We start from the raw sequence: 11,227 nt of genomic DNA, 5'->3' as shown, positions 1-11,227 counted from the left end.
TTCTTCTTCTTCAAGGATGATGTGGGAACTCGATCAGGAAGAGGAAGAATTGTTTAACCAATCATTTGAATAAATATTCAATAAATTGGAAACAACATAAAGTACTATATTCAATAAATAATAAATTACAACCCAAAGTGATTGGAAAATTATGGGCTCCGATTACAAAAACTACTCTATTCATCATCACTTAACCAATTTGTGGTGCTAGGATGATATTCTCTTGTGGTGCAAGGACATTTTAGGGGTATTTCGACTAAGAGGCTTTCACATTTTATGTATAGTTCTTTTTCAAGTTTTCATAGATAACAAAAGCAAAATAACTTTTTAGAGTGGCAAACATTGATTAACGTCTTTTGAATCAAAACCTATCCATTTGCTAACAATAGGAATTTCGCAATTGACTTGAAATTACCGGTAACCTAATCACCTCTAAGTAACTTTTGACTAATCTTGTTTCTTTGATAAAAGAGCAGCCACAAAATCCTCCATGGCCTTGACAGAAGACCCCTTGTCCTTTCCTTGATCACCATCATTACCTCTAATTGATTTTCTTAATTTCTCCTTAATCTCACCGGCATTTTTCCTCATCTCCCCTCCCTTCCCACTCTCATCCATCACCAAATCAATCACCTCCTTCACCACCTTCCATCCAATATTACTCTGCACACCCCTTGTCAGTTCCACACTCACACCCATCTCCTCGACCAACATCTTCGAATTATAAGCTTGCTCCACCGCCAACGGCCACCCCACAATCGGCACGCCCTGGCTCAAGCTCTCCATCACTGAATTCCACCCGCAATGGCTCACAAAAAACCCTGTGGATTTGTGTGACAAAATCTCCAACTGGGGTGCCCAGTTGTGCACTAGCAACCCCTGTTTTCGTTTACTCATTCTTTCCTCAAACCCGTTAGGCAGCCACTGTGCTTTGAACTCTCCCTCCAGATCAAAGCCCACCGGAGGCCTTATCACCCAAACAAAAGGCTTTCTGCTTTCTTCCAACCCAACAGCCAATTCCATCATTTGGGTTGCACTGATTGTGTTCTGAGAACCAAATGAGATGTAAATTACAGAATTCGAACCTTGCGAGTCAAGCCACTTGAGGCATTTCTCGGCGGAAAAAGCACAGTTCTTTTCCAGCGCGCTGCCTCGAGACCTTTAAGTCCAATGTGGATGAAGTTTTGAGTGCCTCAGTAGGAATTAGAGGACCAATGCACCAAACAGGAAGCTTCAAGTTATCCCTCAAGATATCCAATCCCAACGGCTCAATTTGCTCCACAGTATTACACAGCCATCCAAAAGATTTTGTAGAACCCGAAATCTGGGGCTGGAAAAATTTTGACCAAGAATCTGTACCGTCTGCAGCTCTTATAAACGGATGCAGCTGAGAGATGTGGAACCTGCAGCGTTCCGGCAAGCCGGGGACGGTGAAGTATTCGTTGCTTGTGGAGCGGTGAGGGAGGTTGAGCCAGACTGATGTGTAGGCTATAGTGCCGTAAGCCCCCGCCCGTGGTGAAAGTCACATTGACAGTGCCTAGGCTGTTTGAAAGATCAGTAGCCCATCCGAAGAACACGTCAGAGATCAAACATAGCGGCGGGCAGCCTTCTTTTTCGATGATGTAGGAGATAAGGCAGCGAGAAGGAGGTTCGAGGGCGAGTGAGGCGGCGGAAAGGTTGATCATTTTGGCGAATGGGAGGTTCTCGGTGGTTTCTGTGTTGGGGGGAAGGTCGTGGTCTGAGCTGCAAAAGGGAAGATCGGCCAAATGGATGTTGTTGTGATTGGATGAGGCGGAGGAAATGGTGGATTGGAGGGATTTGATGATGAGAGGGGCGGTGGCGATGGTGACTGAAGTTTGTGGACTGTTGGGTTTGCTTTGCAAGTGCTAGGAATGGGATGATATGGCCTTGAGCCATGAACGGCAGCATCACTATATGCTCATTCTCAAATCCCTTTTTTTTTTTTTTTTCTGAGGGTTTTCTGAATTATCTGTAAGGAGGAGGAGGAGGAGGAGGAGGAGGAGGAGGAGAAGAATATATTGCTATTTTTATGAGGATGGGTGCGAGAATATATTGCTATTTTTATGAGGATGGGTGCGAGAGAGTTCAAGGAATAGAACTAAGGAAATACGAGTTTAGAATTCGTCTTTGGCTACTTGACCATCTCAGTTAGCAAAATGATTGAATGTGAGACAATGTATTAAAAAAAATGGTACTAACCTCCTAAATAATCTACCATTTTCTACACTAAGTTAATTTAAATAACAAAACAAATGCTATAAATATATGAAATAAAACTAAAAAATTGATTTTTTTTTTTTTAATGATTACGATAGTTTTATTTCATAAACTCAAAGAGAGTACATGTCATGGTCAAGATCACCCTTCATGACCTTGATCATACGTGAACACCGTTACAAGTACAACGGACATACACGAACGTACACCCACTAAATTCAGAAGCAAACTCAACAATATTGGCAACGATGAAACCGAGACTACAGATATTTTCAGTACTATTTTCCATTTTTAGTAGTCTGAATTATCAGATAATTTAATTTTCATCAATTAAATTGTTTCTTCAATCATTCTTGTTCATTTTTCGTATTATTTATTGTGTAAGGGAAACTCAAAAATCATCATTCTGTGTTAGGGAATTAAGAGAAATGATAGAAAGATTAATTTTTAAACAATATTTACAAATTAAAAAATGTGTTGCCAATAAAAAATTAACATGTTTATCAATAGGGAATTGTTATTAGCACTCCAAAAATCTCATTCTACACTCCAAACTTTCTATATTGGGAAAGAAAAATACACTTGTGAGAAGTGTAGAATGAGATTTTTGAAGTGCTAATAACACTTCCATTATCAATATTTAAATAATAATTTAATCACCAACTTCTATGTCATATTAATTAGTTTACAAATTTATACAAAAATTTAACTTGCTTAGCATTACTCGAATTAAAACGTAAATTTGGTTATGCAAGCAATAGCAATAGGACTTGGATTGTCTGCCCTCCCCATCTCATACACTTCCCATCCCCTCCTATTTCTGTGGTCATGGTTAAGCCACGTTAACATTTTATATTCCCATTGCATTTTGTCTTATTATTTCTATAAAAAAAAAATCAATGTAAAATGTTGACGTGACTTAATTGTGACCACATAATATAGGAGGGGATGAGAAGGGTATGGGATGGAGAGGGCAAACAATCTAGGTCCATAGCAATACAGACTTGGATTTGATTGGTTTCTAGTTTGCGACGTGGAGGAAATGCCGCCATAGATGCCAACTCCGTATCAAATGAGGATTCTTTCCAGATCCTTTTGTGAGGATTTCGGAGATCCTCAAATCATGTTTCAGAAATCATTTTAAATATTTTTATTTAAAACTAAATATGAATAGTGTTTGATGAAAACTGACAGCAAAATGTACAATGAACAAACACGATTTGAGAATTCCTAAAATCTTCACACAAAAAAAATCAGGAGAGGGTCATCATTCCTCTGTATCCTGACATATATTTGGTTTCTTCCTCTTGCTTTTTTCCTTATGCTATGTAGTTCAGTTCTGCATCAATGTGATGCATGCTTTTCCATTTCTAAGGTTGCGTTGCGTACGTTGCAGATATTGTCGAATTATAAGTAGTAACTTTTAAAAATCACCACTTCATCATCTACTTTTAACGTCACTTGGAATTAGTTCTTTAATGACATGTTTACCAATTAAGATAAGAGTAGAAAGAAACAGAATTGCATGCTTTCTAAAGCATTTTAACGTTTATTAACATGTGCACGCCTTCTAAGAGCAAGTCCAGCAGGGGTGATTACCTGATGGGCCGGGGACCATTTAATTGCAATTGCCTCCCTCCCTTCCCCTAGCTCATGCGGGCAATTGGGCTCGAGGGAGGCCTGAGTAAGAGGGGAGGCAAGAATCAACAGCCCGATTGCTTGAGGGTGCTGATGTAAGGCTAACATCAGTCATGTTAAAAAACTAATAAAAAATGTAAAACATTAGTAAAAAATCTGAAAAAAAAAATTAAAAATTAACAAATTTGATTTAATTTGACTATAAATTTCTTATTATTATCTTCCACTTTACACCACAATTTTATATTTTCTCAAATGCTTTGGATTGTAGTTTCTTATTTAATAAGACGTGGCGCAACGAGACCGATTAAAAATCATATCTGAAATTACAAATAAAATTATTTTTTATTATTTTATAAAATAAAAAATACTAATATTTTATTACCTATTGTCATGGCTATTTAGTTTATGGATGGAGATGCAAAAGATAATTATTGTTCATTAAAGACAGTTATTGTTCACTAGAGGGGATTTAATAGTAAGTTGCTCTAGGAGACCTTTGATATGCTGAGGTTGCTCTAAAGCATTTTAACATTTACTAACACTTGAGGAATTAAAAAATGAGAACTTTAACGAAAATGTTCCGGTATTATTTACTTTAACTAGAAACTATATTTTTACACAAAAAGTCAATCTCAGTACTATTTATTTTACTATTTATTTTATTCTTATCGTTAAAACTCAAAATTTTCAAGTCATTTTCATTATTTAAAAAAAAAAAAAAATTGGTGAGGCCCGCCTAATGTTCAGAATCGAATTCCAAAATTACATGAAATTGGATTATTTAGATGGAAGTGGTATTTGAATTCTAGATAGCTATGTACCTTTACAATAATCCTAAAGCATCCTTCCACCTTCTTTTCTCCATCCTCCGCACGACTTTACTAGCAAACACCAACAAGGCACCACCCACCTTCATGAAAGCATGAAGACACCAAAATCACTTCGACTCATCCACCGACTCGATCTCGTCGGTTGGCGATGAGCAAATTAAATATTAATAAAATAAAAGAGAGAAATTTATAGGGCTCTTTGTGTGACAGAGAGAGAGAGAGAGAAAAGTAAAGGCGCCTGGGGGTGATGGGTGAGGCTGTGGCTATGTGTAAGCGGTGGGGGAAAGCTAGATAAGGGGCCAGGAAAGCAGTGGTCACGGAGTGGATTTTGTATTTTTATTTTTTTGTCAAATGTTAAGTTTGTTCGATTAGGAAGTCGACGGAGTGTGAACTATCATCGTAGTACAAAATCAATACTTCTCTTTATCATTGTAATAAAGAGCCACTTGCGAGTAAATTAGTACAACTGATTTTATTCTCTTTACAAATAAAAAATAAAAAGAACTTGAAGCCTTCTCACAAATTTTTGAAAGTTAAAAAGAACAAAAAATTTACTAAGGATAAAAAAAAAAAAGCACATAAAATATAATACTTAGAATATGAGCATTCTAACAATAACATTCATTTTCATTCCGATTCATATGAGTTAGTAAGCAATTTATATAGATTGATACTATTATACTCCGGTTCCAAACAGTTTTAGTAAACATTTTCAACAGAAATATAATTCTAACTCTATTTCCTTCCAATTTCTTCTCGATTTAATTCATATCAATTTGATTACGAATTAGTAAACGAGCCATAAATGTTTTGAATCTAGTAAGTTTTCCCCTCAAAAAGCTAGGGTGGTGCTATCCAACACCCATTTTTACCTCCATACTCCCTCTCAATTTCTTGCCACTAGATCAAATAACTTGAAGTAGATAAAATAGATAAAATTTAGTAAGAATGTGACAAAGGTAAAAAGTGGTGTATGAATAGCCAATGGAGGATCCAGGATTTGAACCTTGGGAGTCTCAATGTTAAATGTCCAAATTTTAGTCACTGAGGCATTTCGTTGAACATTTGGTGTGTTGTCATCAGTTAAACCATGTTGTGCACATGTCAGTCAAATCATGATGCGCACATGTCAACAGATATCAACATATGCCGAAGCAATCTGATGAGTGATATCAAGAGAATTTGTCGAGTCTTGTTAATGAAACCTATCAAGATATGTCTAAAAGGTATTATATCAAACAGTTGGTCGATACAAAATGGAACAGTACCAAATATTCGAATGGTCTTCAAAAGAACTTCACATGTATATTTCCCAAACTCCAAGTAATTCAAAGACTAGCTCTGTTCCAATGTGCATCCCCACCTATGAATAGCATCACCTTAAAACTAATATCTCTACCTCTACCGAAGAAAGAAATGAACTTTCAAACTGTTAGTTGACAAAACGAGTGACGCTCCATGTAAAATAATGAGTCCATTGGAAGCTGGGGGTGTTGAATGATATCCGCCATGTCCGGAACGAGGTTTTGTCCAAGCACCCCGAGTTGCATCATTTGAAATGTAATCGGCTGAGCCTCGAATTGAGGATTGTCCGTCAACAAATTGAGTAGATTTAACCCAACATAAAGTACAATGGGCCATGGGATTTCAATAAAGGTGATTGTTTAGACGAGTGTACAAACCCATATGGTAACACATTTTTTATTTTTTCCAAGCCACACCGTCTGATTGTTTAGAATTGATGGGTATTACCATGAATGTCGGACCATCGGATTGAGTTGGTTTGAATGAGTGTGATATCACATAAGCTTCAGAGCGAACCTCACGGTCCAGAGTGAATTAACGGCAATGGACTATCGGAACAATCATTTTGATACGTCTAAGATTGTGCCAAGGGATGAGCATAAAAACCAACAGGATCCTCTTCGGATCCTTTTGGTGAGGATCATGGAGATCCGTGAATCGTGTCTGTTCATTGTACATCGTGTGCGGTCAGTTTTTATCAGACACTGTTTCTGTTTAATTTTAAATAAAAATATTTAAAATGATTTCTGACCGCACGATGTACGATGAACGGACACGATTCACGGATCCCTAGGATCCTCACAAAGAGGATCCGGATTCTTTTATCACCAGCTAGAAAATAGGTGCTTATTAAAGAGGTAGCATTGTCATTGCCAAACTATGTCATGTTTTGCTTTAAGCTGCTATTAAATTTATACAAAGAGTTGAACAATTGCTCTCGTAATTTTGGTAGATAAATACAAAAAACTCAGTAAAAATTACACTGGGCATTTTGGAAAAATAAAAAGGGCAATTAGTTGGAATAGGCACATTTTGACATATTGTTGCACTTTTGATCACTCTTTAAAAGGGCAAATAGTCTGAATGACCAATTTTTGACATTTGGTAGTAGAAATGATCAATGTTTATTATCATCATTTTATCAGCATTGCATGGTTGTTAGGTCATCGTTGCGTCATCAATATATGATCAATATTTCTTCGTTACATTGATCATTCCTAAAATCAAATGTCAAAAACAGATCATTGCTACTAATTACCTGTTAAAATTTCTATTTATGTGAGGTTGGCAAGACTTAAGAGTGAGAGTTTGAGGAATGAGCATATACATAAATGGAATGGAATTGAATGGCAGAATCGTATGAATTATATGCTCTCAAATCCCATTTTAATTTGGTTTTCCTTTCGGGATTTTTGTTGTTTGGATGTATCATTGATAATTTAATTTTGAACATTGACAATATACATCTTGTGTTATTTTAATTTGGTAACGTTTTACAATAAATTAATTAATTTTTTTAATACAGATGATATTATAATATTACTACGTTAGTAATATAGAGTTTGAGTTTAAAACGTAATGAACTAAAAAAAAAAATAACTTAATTAATATGACAATCCACTACTTAAGTTTGAAAGAAAATGACACATATTAGCGTTGCAAATGCAATGGGAACACATTTTTAGAAGATATTTTCCCATTAAATACGTTAAAACTTTCTTAAAAGAATAGGATGAAAATCATGAAGTGAGACATTTGCGGTGTGTATATTGGAAAGTTTTGAAGAAAATTGATGACCAAATGATTGTGCGTAACGAATGGATGAAATGAATCCCTTTGATTCTACATACTATATGAGATGAGAAAATTGTAGCAATAGTCTCTCAACTTTAATCTAATTGGACCAATTGTTCTTTAACTAAAAGTTTGTGACTTTTAATTTCTTAGCTTATCAAAATGTTCGCTATGGTCATTTTCATCAACGTCCCAAAACTTTAGTCAAAATGAGTCATGTTGGAAAAACAACTTACAATTGGTGACTATTGCTTTAATTGGGTAAAAGTTGAGGAACCATTTCTCCAATTAGGTTAAAATTGAATGAAGATTGCTACAATTTTTCTCGTTTGGTTTTCCGTATTTATTATTTTATTCACCCCCACATGACTCATTTTGACAAAAGTTCTAACGAAATATGGAAAACCAAACGAGAAAAATTGTGACTATTTTTTCAATTGAATTAAAGTTGAACCTTTTGCTACAATTTCTTCATTGAGATTGAGTAGATCAAGGTCAAACCAAATCCATACTCACAATCACATTCGCACACATCTCTCCCTCCCTCCCTCCCTCATGGTGACAAGGGGTTGACTAATATCTTTACCTCTACTGAATACTAAAGATCAATGAACAAAATTTAACAAAATATATAAAAAGCAAAAACAAACGTGTGAATAGTACTACCAAAAAATAATATCTCAATCTCTACAGAAGCAAGAAATTAACTTTTTACCTGTCAGTTGACAAACAATGAGTGACACTTCATGTAAAATACTAATTTACAACGGGCCATGGGGTTTCGATAAAGATGACTGTTTAGCTGAGCCAACAAACTCATATGGTGACACCTTTTTTAGGATTTGGATCCTCGCCATATCCCTTCCCTGAGGATCATAAGGATCAACGAACATGGACCGATGATAAAAAATTGTGCGGTCTTAATTAAATGTTTTTTATATTGTTAAAAGTAAAGCACCATCGTTTTGCGTGAAAAATATAAAAAAGGAAAAAATTGTGGCCGCACGATTTTTGATCAACGGTCTATGTTCGTTGATCCCTAGGATTCTTAAGGAGGGGATTCGACGAGGATCCAAATCCCCTTTTTTATTTTTTATTTTTTTCAAGCTATAGAGACTCATTATTTAGCATTGAAGGGTATTATGGGACCATGAATTTCGGACCACTGGGTCGAGCTAGTCGGAATGACTATGATATTGCATAAGCTCCGGAATGAATCTCACGGTCTAGAACGAGTTAACGGCAATGGAATGTCATAGCAAGTCATTTTGATATGTTCAAGATTGTGTCAATGGATGGGCATAGTAATTTTTATTGGCGACTAAAAAAGAGGTAGCATCGTCAATGCCAAACTATGTTATGTTTTACTTTAAGATGCTAGTAAATTTATCTAAAGAGTTAGAATGATTGCTTTCGCAATTTTGGTGAACTAAAAAAAAAATGACTAAATTTGAGTAAAAAAAACTACACTGGGCATCTTGAGAAAAAATAAGGGCAACTAGCTGGAATAGACACGTTTTGTCATATTGTTACATTTTTTTTATTACACTCTTTAAAAGGGCAAATAGCCTGAATGATCAATTTTTGACATTTGATTGCAGAAATGATCAGTATTTATAATGTCGTTGTTATATCATTGTTGTGTGGTTGTTATGTCATCATTGGGTCATCTGTGACAACCCGTCCCAATTTTCATTATAATTTTCTCCCCGAGTATGTAAGATGACGATTATGCCCTCGATGGCTTAGTGACATGGATGTACATATGCAGTTTTAAATAATCTTCCTCGCTATCATAATTAAATCATATTTGACGTCACGAACGCGTCAATGCGAGTTAGGGTTGAATCGGGTTCCTAATGAAAATGTTACGACGATGAAAGAACGAGTTAGGGTAGAAATATATTGTTGGGTTGACTATATTTTATTCACCAATCAATTAGTTCCTGTCATGTCTAGGCCGATCGGATTTTAGGTTGAATTGTTATTTTCCTTGGGCTAATTGGACCTTAAACTCTCTCTCTCTTTCCCTTTCTCATGGCAGCCCAATCAGGGCCTTACTTCTTTTCTTTCTGGCCAATCCGTGACCACACACACACATGTACACACACACACACGTATCCCTTACCCTCTCATTCTTTCTCGATTCTTTTTCCCGTTCGTACAACCGTGAGACCACCACACTCAAACCATACCAAAACATTAAGGATCGAGTCCTTGGACACTACCATCATCTTCCTCACAACCTCACGAACTCATCCATACCTTTGGTTCATCGAATGGTTGTCGAAAACATAAGAAACCAAAAGCTTTGACATGGTGGGTTTTTAGGATGTCGTGATTGTGGGTGATTTATACGATTTTAAGGCTCAGGATAGACTCTAAACAACTCCATTAACATCTTGGAGTGAAATTGGAGTGGTTTGGACATCGGAACACACATGTTCGAAGTTGTAGAGTTGACTGGAGGTATCAAAGGAAATTCCGATCATTTTCCGTTGGTTTTAGGACCTCTAATAGGTATGGATGTGTTCTACTCTTCAAGACCTTCAAATCCATATAAATTTCATGGATTTTGGTTGAGAATTGAAGAACATATTGCACTTTAAAAAAATTTCCAGAAACCGGCGGACTTCTATGAGTCATCGGAGAAAAAGGAGCACATTCCGTTAACTTTAATGGAATATTCTAACGGCGTTAGGTAATTTAACGAAATATTCCCTACCGGTGTTTGGGTTTCCGTCAGCGTGTCAGGCACTTGCCTGCGCGTGTGGTCGTGCCTTGGCTGGTGCGTGGCGACGCGTCTGACCTGACGTCCAAAATTTTTCTAAAAATATGGGGATGTTCGTGTTGTCGAGTAGATCACTTTGGTATATTCAAACACCCCATTTGAGCAACATATAAGAAGTTATTCCTAGGGTTTGTGTATGTGCTTTAAAATTTACGTAAAATTAGTTATTTCGCATATAGGTGAGTGGGCATTTACTTTCTATATATATCGTGGTTTCCATAACATTTTTAAAATGATTTATGCTTTAAATGCCATGTCAAAAATGAGTTATATTTTAAGTATTGCATTATTATAAATCGTGAATTATATCGTTTGATGCTGCAGAGGCCCATGTAAGCTTCATGTGAGTATATTGTGATGGTATTGGTTACATTGCACATTGTTATGCATAGATGCATTTAGAACACATCATTGCTGCACCCCTGGTGTTAGTGCTCCCGCCCGAGGCTAGGGTACAGTCCGTCAAGTGATGTTCACCTCCTGCATCACACGCTCACCTTGGATCCAAGTTTGGTGTCAGCCTTGTCATATAAACCACAATACGTGGTTCTGACTTGTAGGTGACTCGCAATTATTCGCACAACCTTCATGTGATCGTAGCACTTGAGACTACATATTACACCCAGCC

At 36.4% G+C, this 11,227-nt stretch overlaps 1 pseudogene; it reads right to left on the bottom strand.

Moving 5' to 3' along the window:
- Positions 1-279: 279 nt before the first annotated feature.
- Positions 280-2,527, bottom strand: LOC103942355 (annotated as a pseudogene).
- Between the last annotated feature and the right edge of the window lie 8,700 nt (positions 2,528-11,227).

Source organism: the organism of the source record quoted next, unplaced genomic scaffold (genome assembly GCF_019419815.1).
Source record: "Pyrus x bretschneideri cultivar Hongxiangsu unplaced genomic scaffold, Pyrus_bretschneideri_v1 Contig14, whole genome shotgun sequence".
NCBI classification, from domain to species: Eukaryota; Viridiplantae; Streptophyta; class Magnoliopsida; order Rosales; family Rosaceae; genus Pyrus; species Pyrus x bretschneideri.
The sequence above is the reverse complement of the archived record's forward strand: the minus strand, read 5'-3'. Positions and strand labels throughout refer to the sequence as shown.